We start from the raw sequence: 13,695 nt of genomic DNA, 5'->3' as shown, positions 1-13,695 counted from the left end.
TTATCATCCAGTGGACAAGATGGCAATGACTTTGGAGAACCCAAGGGCAGAGGCCAGCACACTTATCTGGAAAACACCAAATCACAAATATTTCAGATCTTGCACAGCTGTCTCTATAGCAACTACTCAGCCCTGTTGTAAAACCAGCCACAGTACTATTTATAACCAGCAATAGACAGCACTGAATCAAATGGCCATAGCTGTGTCCCAATAAAACTTTATTTACAAAAATAATCAGTGGGCCGAATCTGACCTGCCAGCCCTGGTTTGCAGACCTGCGAGGTGTAATGAATCCTCAAGGTGTAATCCTTTCTGAGGTGTGATTAATCCTTGAGACTGAGCAGAGAGCATTAGGAAGTGGATTAATTTTCTAAGCCAGTGAGAAAAGCAACAGCGATACCGCCACATATCTATGGACCTCACTGAGCGGCTCTGCAGTGTGGAGGTGATCAGAAGAAGCCACGTAAAACACCAGCCTCATTGTACCTTTCCCGGCCCGAGGACCTTCAGGGCTCTCACGCACACTGAGTTCACCCAGTCACCTGCCTTTTTTCCCAGTCTCTTCCCTGTCACCCTGACAGACACCATGCTGCCCAGCCATTCGAGGCTCTTCTCTGCTCTCCCTTGAGCCATGCAGAGCCAGGCTTCCAAACCTCTTCCCACACTGCGCTCCTCCTGCTTTCAGACTCAGACTCATCCTTCATGAGATCATGCAAGTGCTTTGCCTTAGCCTCTCCAGCTCGGGTTCATTTCCCCTCTTCCATGTTCATGGAGCACTTTGCACAGAGCTGTCCTTCGTCAAGTCAACATCAGAGTGACCTCTTCTACTTTATCTGTAATGGTTTAACCTCATCTTGTACAGGATTCTTTCTAATTTGCTCCTTCCTCGCTGGGTTGTGAACTCTTCCTGAACACAGATAATCCCTTACTAATCTTTGTTTACTGCAGGGTTAGCCCCGAATCGAGCAGGGGGAAGGATACTGAGCATATGTGTGCACACTTGTTTGACTCGTTTGTAGATTCTGGTTGAGCCAAGGCCACTGGGATCCTGTGGGATGAGTCACAGTTTAGATCGCCTGCTGTATTCATAAGATACTTTCAGTGACTTAATAAGCAACTCTTCCTGACAAGGCACTGGGGAACTGTTCATAAATGATGGAATATTAAAATCAAATCAAGTTCAGAGGTAAATATACAAATCTCTCCTCCACCGACATCCTACGCTTCCTTCTAATCACAAAAAAAATATAATTGGTTCAGTTAAAACCACCATTGTGTTTGACTTGGCACATGTGTTTTCTCTTGCAAGGGAATCTCATTCTCATATTGGCTGTGGGACTGTGTTACATCTGTTTTTTTTTTTTTTTTCAAAACAGACTTCTAAGAGCGAGCCGATTGGATCTCCAGTTTCGAACACTGAAGGGGTGAGTCATTCTGTGGGACCCCCGTGGACTTAAGGTATGGCTGTAGTTTCCCAAAGCGCCCCTTGGATGATTCCTGGGAGAGTTAAATCCTGGCAAAAACAGGGCTCATAACTTAACAGACATCCCCAGCCTCCACCGTTATACAGGGCAGAGGACAAATTGGTGTTGGAGATGAGTACACCTGAAGCTATTCATCGAACCCCACTGGGTCACCAAGTTTTCTGCAGCATTTGATTTCTGGACACTGTCCTTTCTGCAAAGGAGTAAAGAGGACAAACAGGATAGGGCCTGGGGGTGGGGGACAAAAGTGCAATTCTGTCCTCCCCAGAGCCTTACCCCACAAGGTGTTTGGGGGACAGGCTTCCCCTTACCCTGCCTGGCCTTGGACTTGGGTGGGGGACCAGGGCACTGGGAGTGTACATAAGCATCTTATGGACCAGAAGGGCCTCAAGGAACCTCCAGACCAGACAACCAGCCCAAATGCTTGGCACACCCATCACCCGAGGAGCCCTCGCTCCTCTAGACCTTCAGAGGGCCTCTTTCCCCCTCACTTGCCCCAAGAATTCTTGGTGAAGCCTTAGCCCTCTGAGCACCTTCTTGCTGACAAGTGGACTCCGTCCTGCCTCAGTGAGTCCCACCCTTCAACCCAGTCCTGTCCGCCAGCCGCTCCTGCTCCTTCACGACCATCCCACGTGGACCTCCACTCCAGCCCACGGTGCTCACAGGCCACCTCCTCAAGGTCAGGGAGACTGCAAACCCAGAGACACGAAAAGAGAAGGGGTCGACATGCGTTTCCTACAGGCTGTCTGATCTCCTCCGGGGCTGGGGTTGGCAGGCATAAATAGACTATCAAACCTTTTTACTTGCCCAGGTGAGAATGACATAATCAGAGATTGGATCTTTCTTTGTTTTTTGTTCACAACTTCCCTGGAAGGAAATTCTCTTTGTGTTCTCAGTTACGCTGAGCATTCTTCCTTCTGCTTTTACTTGGGGATTTTCATGCTAAGACCACAGCCTCAGAAGCTAATCAGATAATTCTGTGTAAGTTAATATACACACAGGGGTTTAAACAATATATCTTTTATGATCCTGTATAGGTGGTGTGTGTGTGTGTGTGTGTGTGTGTAGAAATATCATATAATAACAAAGATAATCCTATCATATAATAACATAGATAACCCATTTCAAATATAACCTAGGCTGGGTGGGGGTGTAATTAGTGCTTCAGCACGGACCTGGGTTCAAGCCCCACCACCAAAAACAACAACCACAAGACACAAAGAACAAAAATAAACTTGTTTTCTTTTCTAGGATCTACTCAACCCAGGTACTTCACCCCTGCCCCTCTCTGCCCCAGATGAGAAAGATGAGAATGTGCTCCATCTCCACCTCCATTCTGAGCTCCTGAAATACTTTCTCCTCTTAGTATATAAGTTGCCCTTGTCCCATTCCCAGGCCCATTGCCATGACTCCTAAGCCCAGGCCTGTATCTACCTCCTGCTACACAAGTGAGCACATTTACCCCCCAGGCAGCCCAGCTCAGCTTGTCCTGATGGACTCATGGAACGTTCTCTGTCCCACCCTTGGCCAGGCTGACCTGTTCTTCCAGATGCACCATAAATATTTCCAGGCATCCGAGCGAGAAATCTGCTGCCCTCAGTCAGAATTCTTTTCTTCCAGAAAAACAAGTCTTAAATCTCCCCATGACTATCTCCTTCCTGCTTGTCCACATCTGGGCAGGGGTTTTATTACCCGCCCTTTCCCCTCCCTGCCTAGTTTGGTCCTTCTCGTCTTTCCCGGATCTGAGCAGATTCTAGGGAAGCACAGCATTGCACCATGACCAGAATACCTGTGTTCAAGTCCTGCCTCCACCTGTCTTAGCTCTGTGGCCCAAGTCATGAGACCCACCTCCTGTGTTCCTCAGTTCCCTCATCCTTAAAAAAGAATGATGCCTCATGGGCATTTGGAAGGAACAGGGAACCTTTTCCTATAAGAAGCCAGATAGTAAATGCCTGTATTTGTGGTTCAAAAAAAAAAAAAAAACAAACAAAAAAAAAAAAAGCAAAATTAAAGCCGGGCATGTTTGGTGCACGCTTGTAATCCCAGCATTTGGGAGGCTGAGACAGGAGGATCTTGGTTTGTGGCCAGCCTCAGCTACTTAGTGAGGCCATTTGCAACTCAGTGAGACCGTGTTTCAAAATAAAGAATAAAATATAGAGCTGGGGTATAGCTCAGAGGTAGAATGAGCCTGAGTTCCATCCCCAGTACTGGGGAAAAAGTCAGTGCTGTTATAACAGCAGTGGGTTCTTGACTAAAGGATGGGTCGGATCCCTTCCTTGCTCTCTCTCTGGCATACTTTCTTGCCCATGTACAATGCCTTCTGCCATTCGACGATACAGCAAGAAGGTGCTCGCCAGATGCTACTTTGGGTCTTAGACTTTCCTGCCCCCAGGATAGCGAGCCAAGTAAACTTCTACTGTTTATAAATTTCCCTGTCTCAGGTACTCTGTCACAGCAGCATGAGTTAGGCTAAGAGACCATCCCTGAGGGCCTGGGTCACTCTCCCCATCGAGGTGCTGCTCAGTGGAACCCTTACAGGGCCCTCCTTCTGCTTCTCTAGTACGCGGTAGTTCATTCTTCTTTCCCTTGAAACTATGAATAAACATTCTACATTGCTCATGACGTCTCCAGCTCTGTGCCTGATCACATGGCATGCTAAGTAAATATTGAATGAATACGTGAATGAACCGAAGGCTCAGCAGAAACCCCCTGCTATGGTTTGGGTCTGAAACATTACCCCGAGAGTCATGTGTTGAAATCTTGGACCCCAACGCATCAAGGTTCAGAGGTAGAGCGTGGCTGAGGAGGTGGGTCGCTCGCTGGGGCGGATGTCTTTGGGCACTATATCTGTTTCTGGTGCGCATGCACACAATGTGGTCTCTCTCTCGCTTTCTGCTTCCTAGCTGCCATGAGTTAAGTATCTGTCTTCTGTCATGTCCTGCTGCTGTGATATTTCTGCCTTGGAGCCAGCCAACCATAGACTAACCTTTGAAGCTGTGAGCCCAAATAAGCCTTTCTCCCTCTAAGTTGTTCTTGTCAGATATTTCGGTCATAGCAACAAAAAGCTAACTAATATACCCTCCTTGAGTGCTCCAGTTACCAAGGAACTCTTTGCTTTTGAGTAACCAAAGCATTTGTCCCTCATTGATTTTCTTAGAGGAGGCGCCTTATAGAATAATAATTAAATGCCTTGACTTTAGGCACAAATCCTAGCTCTACTACTTCCTAGCTTTGAAGTTTGTACAAGTTACCTCACTTCACTGAGCTTTTATTTCTTTGTTGGCAAAATGGGAGAGGCTTGGTCTATTTTTTTCCCCTCTATGAAAGAATATCACTGACTAGGAAAATTACAAAAACTAGAAATTTATTTGGCTCACAGTTCTGAAGGTGAGAATGTCTGAGGAGCCACATCTGCCAGGTCTTACCATGGTGAAGGCATCACAAGAAGACAGAGAAGAGGGGCGGGAGAGCAAGAGAAGGGGGCCGAGCTCCTTCCCTGTGTAACTAACCCGCTTCTGTGATAACAGCCTTAGCCCACTCATGAGGGCAGAGTCGTCATGACCCAATCCCTCCTTACAAGATCTACCTCTTCACACTGTTCCAAAGGCTACTCAATTTCAACACGAGTTTTGGAGGGACGACCCCGTGGCAGAGGATGAGACTCACCTTGGTTGTTTGCGAATCAGATGAGACCAAGTGTATAAAGCACTGACCACAGTGAGCCTTCTCTATATGTCTCGACTTTTGCTCATATACATTGAGCAATGACTATTTTAAGCCCTTTTGTTAATTTATAGTTTCTTTCTTTCTTTTTATTTTATTTATTATTATTATTATTATTATTATTATTATTATTATTATTATTTGCAGTCCTGGGAATGAAACCCAGGGCATTCTACCTCCGAACTACACACTCAGCCCTACTTCTTATTCTTTATTTTCAAACAGGAGTTTTCTCTCACTGAGTTACAAAAGGCCCCACTAAGTAGTAGCTGAGTCTGTCCTCGAACCGCGACCCTCCTGTTTCAGCTTCGCAAATGCTGGGATTACGAGCATGCACTACCACGCCTGGCAATTTCTTTATTTCTAGCAGATGTGCTATGAGGGAGTTACCATCGCCATTCTCAACTTACAGAGGAGAAAAGTGAGGCACAGAGAGGTTGTATACCTTGCCTAAGTGACCCAGCCAGTGTAGCAGAGCCAGGATTCACACCCAGGCCCCCTGGATCCAAAGGTGTTGCTAACCCTTGTTGGGAAGTATTTTCCCTGCATAGAGATACGCCTCATTTTCAGGAGTTTGGGCCCTTTGAAGGTCAGGAGTGTGTTATCGAATTCTTTTACCCCTCCTAACTGCCAGCACAGATTCTGTGATTCACTCACTCCTTCTCCACCATGACCCAAAGGAGGGGTCCACAGAGTCTTCTAGAGAGATCTCCTCCTTGCCAGGAGTGATCACCCCTGAGCATCTTTGTTTCTTAGAGAGAGGGACAGGAAGGGAAGCAGAAAAGGAGAGAAACGTCAGGCAGGTGCAGGCAGGGCAGTAGAGAGGGTTTCGCCTGCGTCGGAGGCCACAGTGGAATTACTTCCTCTTTCTACTCCCGCTGCCCCATGGAGCACCAGCCCCACTGCCAGGAGCACTCTGAGGGCACTACCAGTGCAGACTGACTCCGCTGATTATCTGCAACGCGACCGTCCCTCTTAATCAAAGTGATGTCATCCTCTGATTTCAGAAAGTGAAAGATAGCGAAATTAATGATGGCTGGAGTGGGCTCCTAATGGCTGCGGGCCGCCGAGGGGCTGCGGCCTGTCGGGCTGCTGCATTCCAATGATGTGCACAGGGATTTCTTGGCTAACAAGGGTGCCATAAGTCTTAATTACCCAGAACCAAGGCCTCACCTTGCTGCTGTCCCCCGGGAGCTCCCTGTGAAGTCAGTGGGAGCTTTGCCTGTAGTTCAGCCCGGTGGAAACTTGCCTGCAAATGTTTGCAAATTGCCTCGAGTGCCTCTGAAGGAAACAGGAGGGAGTTATTTATTTTTAGAACATTGGCAGAGCCCCGGCCCTGCCTCTTGCCTGTCACAGACCTCAGCGCGGCTCAGATCCCCTCCCCTTACCTCTGATTAATTCTGAGTCGCAGGCCTCTTTCTTCAGGGCTGATGGAGGCACCTCGAAGGTCCTGCCCTCAGCCTGGCGGCCGGTAATGTCCTGTTGCTCCCGCCTCTGCCTTGGCAGATCTCTCTAGAAAGCCTAATGCGTTTCCATTAGAGGGACTGATTTGTCCTTCCCTTTCCAGCAATTGAAAGCAATCTCCCCCATGCAGAGCAGATGGAGAGCCCCTCACTTGCCCTTCATTCCCCGGAAAGTAGGCACTGGCAGGGACCTCTGCGCTCCTGCACCCATCCCCCCTGCGGGAATGTCACAGCTCACAGTTTGCAGCTGGTCCCTTCTCCTAAGACTTACCCAGAGAGGAAGGCCCCACTCACCTGGAAACGCCTAGGAGGGATGCCTTCACTCTGGGGACAGCCCGCAGCCACATCTGCCTGTTATGGGAACGCAGAGGAGCAATCAGGTGCTACAGTGCACGCTCCAGGCTGAGGCTAGACGGCATCTCAGCCTGCCCTGCTTCCCTCACATCTGCCCAGGTGTCATCAGAGAGCACTCCTTACTTTGGGCTCCACACCCATCCCATGGTGCCACTTCCTAAACAGTCCCCTGCAAGCCCAATCATGTCACTTCCCACCCCAAAGTCCTCAATGCCTCCCATTATCCAAACTGCAAAGCCAGGGTCTTAATCCTCCCAGTGCTGATGGCACCCCCAGCCCCACCTCCCATCACACCCGTGGCCTCAACAGAGAAGTCACTTCCTTGGGACACCCTCCCCAGGCCGCCCACTGTGCCGACCCCCTGCCACCAATTCCATCCTGCTGCGGCCCAGCCTGGCTTGCCTTTCTCCCCTCTAGACTGCAAATTCCTCCAGCATTCTTGCAACCTGCCATCCAGCCGGCACACGGGAGACCTTCGGAAATTATCTGCTGATTGATGAAACTGGACCCATGAATGATTGAACTAGATACTTCATATATGTTTTAACATAACAGCCAAATTCCAATTTTAGGTTAACATTAGATCGATATTTGCCTCCTTGTGAGTTACCTAAATCTCTCCTAAAGAGAAAAATTCATTGGGAATATATTAAAACAATTACACGTCTTTCACAGAGACACGTATGCAGGCTCGTTAAGCCAGCTAGTACAATCGATGTACAAATGGACCCTGACGTGCCAAGTTCTCATTCCTTCTGGACCCTCAGCCTGGCAAATCAAAACCTTCCCAGCCCCCACTGGCCTGTCTTGGACTCAAGCAATCCTCCGTTGAATTTTAAATCCCCTGCATGTTTCTCAAAACAACAACAACAAAACAGAAAAAAAAAAAAAAAACTTGTGCAATTCCAGGTGCCAGAATAGCTCTGCTCATCTGAGGAAGAAACCCTTGAACGTCAATGAACCGTGCTAAAAATCTGCCATTTCACTACTCGCTTTTCGGAAAAGCATCACCCTGGGAAGAAGTTGTTCTTGAATGTAAACTCCATGATTGCCAGGATCGTCCAGTGCCCTGGCTTGCCTGGTCCTCACTTCGAAACTGGCTGAATCATCCGGCCGAGGTGCATTAATTCTCCGTGTGCCCACAGACTGAAACGCAAGCGGCATTAACAAATTACCAGTGATGGGTATGCGAAGGGACCAAGGGCAAATATTAAAACAGCCCTAGCGTGCTGCACCGCTACCACCTTGGCTCCTCCAACACATGTGGAAATATTAATCCTCCGGAAACGCTTAGAAATGCATATAGGGTAACATTCTTAAGGAAGCTAATAATTATCCCTTGTTAGCAAGATCAACTAACTGCAGTCTTTCACTACAGGGACAGAAAAATATTGTGACTTGCTATGCTAAGTGAGACACAGTGGCAGGATAAATTAGGACATTGAAACCAACAATCATAAAGACACACAGCCCTAGCTCCCTTCTACTTACAATTGATAAAAATTAGCAGGAAATGGACATGGTATTAATAGAAGAATGCGTCATGAATGGTTGATTGAGACACAAAGGGGCCAACCTTCCATCTCTATGTTGTTACAGCTAATATTTATTAGACAACCACTGTGCATGGGAAGGCTCTTATCAGGGACAGGGATAATAATAAATTACTACCTGTCAACCACATCTACGGTAACTTCATTATGTGACTAGGCAGCACTCTTATTAAGTCTTTGGAATCTATTAAAAGTCTCATTTTGAAACAATGAACCAAGAGGAATTTATGAATTGTAGATCCCCAATATTACTGCAAAGCCTCAGCCTTAGAGAGAGAGAGAAGAAAAAAAAAAAAAAACACCCCTCATTTCTGCCAAAGAAAATCTCAGAACATAAGTTAGCGGGCCGTACCAGATGCCTCTGGCTGTGCTCTAACAGAGATGAGGCAAATATCTAATTTCACAGGGGAAAAAAAATTATAGACTAGACTTTGAATCTGGCAGAGCCCAAACACCTTCCCTGCCAGGTTCTCAATCAAATGTGAAATAAACAGCAATGTCCTCACACACCTAAGATCCCCCTCTGGTCTCTGGATCTGATCAGTTTCGTGTTTATCGCCTGCGCTGATGTCTCCAGACATAACTCACCTCCTCTCGCTAGTTTTGTGTGCTTAGCGATGTCCTAGATCATCAGCAAAGTTGGCCATGACAAATCCTCACACGAGCGTGTGGACATCTCTTTGCAGGGTGACTTTGCACTGCCTCCCATTAGGTGGTGGAACCTACTCCTCTTGGCTGAGAATCTAGGACGGGTTTGTACATCTGCTTTGACCAAAGGGATATCACAGAAGTGACGTTTGGCAACTCTCAGCCTAGGACTTAAGAGGCTTTGTGGCTTCTGTTCTTACTGTGTGTGTGTGTGTGTGTGTGTGTGTGTGTGTGTGTGTGTGTGTGTGTGTGTAAGAGAGAGAGAGAGAGAGAGAGAGATGAGAGAGAGAGAGAGAGAGAGAGAGAGAGAGAGAGAGAGAGAGAGAAAGAAGAGGAGGGAAGGAGGCTGAACCTGGCGGCATTGTACCTCCAAGTTAAACCCCCAGCCCTATTTTTTTTAAAGTCCTTTTATTTTTGAAACAGGGTCTCACTGAGTTGCAAAGGGCCTTGCTAAATAGCTGAGGCTGTTCGTGAACCATGATTCTCCAGTCTCTCCCTCCTGTATGCTGGGATTACAAGCATGCACTACCATGCCCGGCTCCTATTTTATTTTTTATTTTGGAACAGGGCCTCACTAAGTTGCTGAGTCTGACCATTGACCTGTGATCCTCCTGTCTCAGCCTCCCAAGGTCTAGTACTACAGGTGTGTGCCAACATGCCCCACTTACTCTTACTTTCTTAGGACACAGGGCCAGCAAGTAAAAAAGTCCTGCTAACCACCCTGAAGATGAGAATCTCACAGAGCGAGAAGCTCAAACCATAGCCAATACCGACTTCCAGTGCTCTGAGGCCATTTTAGGGTCTCTAGTCCCCCATGTGCTGCCAGGTGAGTCACTAAGTGACTCCAGGAAAGACCAGACAGACCCGCCCAGGTCAGCTCTGTGTGAGTTGCTGACCCTCAGAACTGGAGCAAATCATTACTGTTTTGAGCCACGCACGTTTGGAGCAGTGTGTTACACACCAATGGGGAAATTGACATGGACAGCGTGACAGATGCTGTAGAACTCTACACAAGACAAGAGTGAATCCAACCTGGGTGTGGTGATTGCACGCCTGTAATCCCAGTACTATGGAGGCTGAGACAAGAGGATCACCAACTCTGAAGCCAGCCTCAGCAATGTAGTGAGACTCAGCAACTTAGTGAGACTCTGTTTCCAAATTAAAAAAAATAAATAAGATTGGCTTGGGAATGTAGATCAGAAATAGAAGTCCCCTGGGTTCAATCTCCAGTACCACCACCAAAAATAAAATAAAATAAAATAAAATAAAATAAAATAAAATAAAATAAAATAAAATGTGATTCCACTCTAACCTCCAGCAATACCAGTCTGCAGAACTGTGTTAACTTGTGCTTATGAAGCTAAGAAATTTCCTCTCATTTCTTCCCCGTCACCTCTCAAAGCAGTTCACACTGAGACTGAACTGTTTGACCTTTCTTTGCCAAGGGAATAAAGAATATCGAGGCCTCCAACATTCTTGCTTGGTGATTGACTGATAGCTTGCTGACAGTGAGCTGTATTTAAAGGCAGCCCAGGCCTACACGTCCCACTGTTGGCACCAAGGCCCTGGGGCCCACAGGAGGGCTTCAGTGTCTGGCACCACTGAAGCTGTGTTAGTCAGGGATCTCCAGAGAAAGAAGACCGACGGGAGGTATGTGGTCATCTCTCAGCATTCACAGGTTCCAGGACCCCTTAAGGATATCAGAAATTGTAAGTGCTCAAGCCCTTATATAAGAGGAGGTAGCATTTGCATTTAATCTATGTATATCCTCCCTTATACTTAAATCATCTCTAGATTCCTTGTACTACCTAGAACAGTGAAAGTGCTATCTAAAAAGTTAAAAAGTTTTTATACTGTATTATTCAGAGAGTAATGATAAGGAAAAAAGAAGTCTTTACACATTCAGAACCGATGCCAATTTTTTCTAAATATTTTTTATCTCTGATGTTTGAAGCCATGAATGTGGAACTGGCAGATACAGAATCAGCTGTGTATAATCCACAGGGAGGCTGGCAGGATGGAGACACAGGCCAGGGTTTTAATCCAAGAGCAAAGGCAGCCTGTGGGCAGAATTCCTTCTTCCAGGGAGGCCAGTCTTTTCCATTGAGGCCTTCAACTAATGGGCCGAGTCTCACACACGTTCTTGAGGGGCATCTGCTTCACTCAAAGTCTGCTAGTTTACATGTTAATCTCACCTAAAAGATATACCTCCACAGAAACACATGGAATAATGTTGGACCACATTTCTGGGTGCTGTGGTTTAGCCAAGTTGACCCATGACATGAACTGTCACGGGTTAATTTCCCAAAGCTACGGTGAAATCCTGGCCCTTAGGATCTCAGGATGTGACCTCATTTGGAGAGAGGCTCTTGATAAAGGAAACTGAGTTAATGAAAGACTCATAGGATGGGTTCTAGTTCAATGTCCTAAGAAGGGGAAATATGGACACAGACAGACTTGCACCGAGGGCCGCCGGTGTGAAGACGTACAGGGGGAAGGTGACCATGGCAATGGGAGGGGTGCATCTACAAGCCAGGCAAGCCAAGGTGGCGGAGAAGCAGCTCCAGGAGGCGAGGGGGCTCCACCCCCGGGGCCCTCCGGAGACCAGGGCCCCCCGACACCTGGGACCTCCAGCCTCCACAACTGCAGGACAACAGATTTCCGTTTTAAGCCTTGAGTTTTGGGTGCTTTATTATTCTAGCTCCAGGAGAAGAAGTCAGCCAGACAGCTGGGCCCTTGTTTCCAGGTGTGAGAGGAGACCAGCCACCTGCAGGTCTGGAGGAGGCAGCTGTGGACAGCCTCAGGTGGGCCTTCCTCCTGGAGCTTCTTGAGCACATGGGATGGGCCTTTGACCAATCCCGGGAGACAGGCCCAAAGGGCATTTAGAAAAAAGGGAGAGGGAAGGAATGGGGTAGGAATTGGGTAAGGGCTAACTGGGTGATGTGTGCATGTGTGTCTCCACCATCTTGGACCCCATTAAGATGTATGACTACAGTGCAGCAATAAAAATTTTTTTTTTTTTAAAAAGGCTGGATTTGGCAGAGCAAGCTGGTAATCCCAGCATTCAGGAGGCTGAGACTGGAGGATCGCGGTTCGTGAACAGCCTCAGCTACTTAATGAGGGCCTTTGAAACTCAGTGAGACCCTGTTTCAAAATAAAGAATAAAGCCGGGTGTGGTGGCGCACTCTTGTAATCCCAGCACTTGGGAGGCTGAGACAGGAGGATCGCGCAGGTTTGAAGCCAGCTTCAGCTACTTAGTGAGGCTCTCAGCAACTTAGTGAGACCCCATTTCCAAATAAAATAAAAAATAGGTCTGGGAGTATAGCCCAGAGGTAGAAAACCCCTGGGTTCCATCCCTAGTACCACCACCAAAAAAAAAAAAAAAAAAAAGAGGAAGAAAAAAAGAAAAAAGAATAAAAATTAGGGTTGGGAGTATAGCTTGGAGGTAGAATGGGTTCCATCCCCAGTGCCACAATAATAATAATAATAATAATAATAATAATAATAATAATAAATAATAATAATAATTTAAAAATTTTTTAAAAGAGGGTGGGCGTGGTGACGCACATTTGTAATCCCTGTGGCGGAGACAGGAAGATCGCGCAGGTTCGAAGCCAGCCACGCTGGCTTAAGAGACCCTGTTTCTACATAAGAAAAGTATAAAATAGGTCTGGGAGTGTAGCGCAGAGGTAGAAAGACTTCCAGGAGCCTCAGTACCACAAAAAAAAAAAATAAATAAAAATAAAAATAAATAAATAAATAAATAAATAAGAAAAGAAAGCTTCTCCTTCCTCCTAAGAAGCAAGGATTTCCTTAGATTTCTGAGTTACCAACCAGGGTTGTTGGCTATGGGTTTGGGGGCAGAGACCTCAGCCCAGGCAGTGTCCAGCCCTGGCTGCTGGCCTGCACCCAGCACGCGGCTCTCCTGAGGTAGAGAGCCCTCAGGGGTCACCTGGCAGACGTCACACTCAACTCCCACCATGGCAACAGCGTGGACTCCCAAGTCACCTGAATCTGGGCCAGCTCTGGCTCTGCCAGTCAGCAGTTAATGATAACAGCTGTCTTTTAATCGAATGCTAAGCACTTCGGGCACAAGATCCTGAATGATTCATTTTACAGTTGAAGGACAGAAGCTCAGAGAGGTTAACAGCCCTGCTCAATGTCACACAGCCAGCCAGAGTTCTAATCCAGACAGTCTGACCACCTAGCACGAAAGCCCAAATCCTTAATGACCATACCCCATAAAAGTATGCTAGAGACGCCATGCCCCAGATTAAACCCTTGTGCTTAATCAAGCCAACCAGCAGGCCAGAAAGCAGCCACTCTGGTAGAAGTTATTAAAAGTACCCAAAACAGCAAGATTGGGCCCTCACCCTTGAGGTGTTGCTGGTCTAATTGAAAGGAGAACACCCACTTGGGGATAATTATGAGTGGCGCGGCCCCCTCCTTTGGGAGTATGGAAAGTTTAAG

The sequence above is a fragment of the Muscardinus avellanarius genome, assembly GCF_963383645.1.
Source record: "Muscardinus avellanarius genome assembly, chromosome: 6".
NCBI classification, from domain to species: domain Eukaryota; kingdom Metazoa; phylum Chordata; class Mammalia; order Rodentia; family Gliridae; genus Muscardinus; species Muscardinus avellanarius.
The sequence above is the reverse complement of the archived record's forward strand: the minus strand, read 5'-3'. Positions refer to the sequence as shown.